Below are 603 nucleotides of genomic sequence, written 5' to 3'. Positions count from 1 at the left end.
AAAATAAGAAGCTACGTGGATAAATGGAGGGTTGAGGCATAAAAAAATGAGTGCAGACAAATGTTCAAGCAGAATGAGTAAGAGTGCTGAAGGCACATAAAAAAGAAGTCAAGAGTATGATACATAAAAGCTTTGATGATGTTGCAAGCCTTGATGATGTTGCATGCTCAGAGGAATGATGCACTATATTTGATCTCCATATTTCTACTGTCGTGAAGTATAGAWACATTTCCCAGATGAGATGAAATTGCCAAATTCTTGTTCCACCAGATTCCCTCCTGCAATATTTGTTCTGATGGTGCCTGCAAAGGGAATGATTCAATAGTAATGACATATTAAAAGATGATTGAGCCAAACAGTCTTGAGTCAAAACAAAAAATACCTCATTAATCATTCAGAAGTGCATAGTCTGGCTGGACTCCTGATTTCATTGTGAGCAATCAGAAGGGGACCTCTGTAGAAAAAACCAACATCTCTTGCAGTGACCTCCAGCTAGAACTTTGCAAACAAGCATTAACAAGTGTTAGTTTGTTTTAAAGCACTGAAATCTTAAACCATCTTCTATGTATACTCATTTTTAGCTCTCTTGTTGGGAAAGAATCA

This window comes from Nothoprocta perdicaria, unplaced genomic scaffold (genome assembly GCF_003342845.1).
Source record: "Nothoprocta perdicaria isolate Ctin4 unplaced genomic scaffold, notPer1 scaffold_158, whole genome shotgun sequence".
Classification (NCBI taxonomy): domain Eukaryota; kingdom Metazoa; phylum Chordata; class Aves; order Tinamiformes; family Tinamidae; genus Nothoprocta; species Nothoprocta perdicaria.
Note: the sequence above shows the minus strand (reverse complement) of the source record.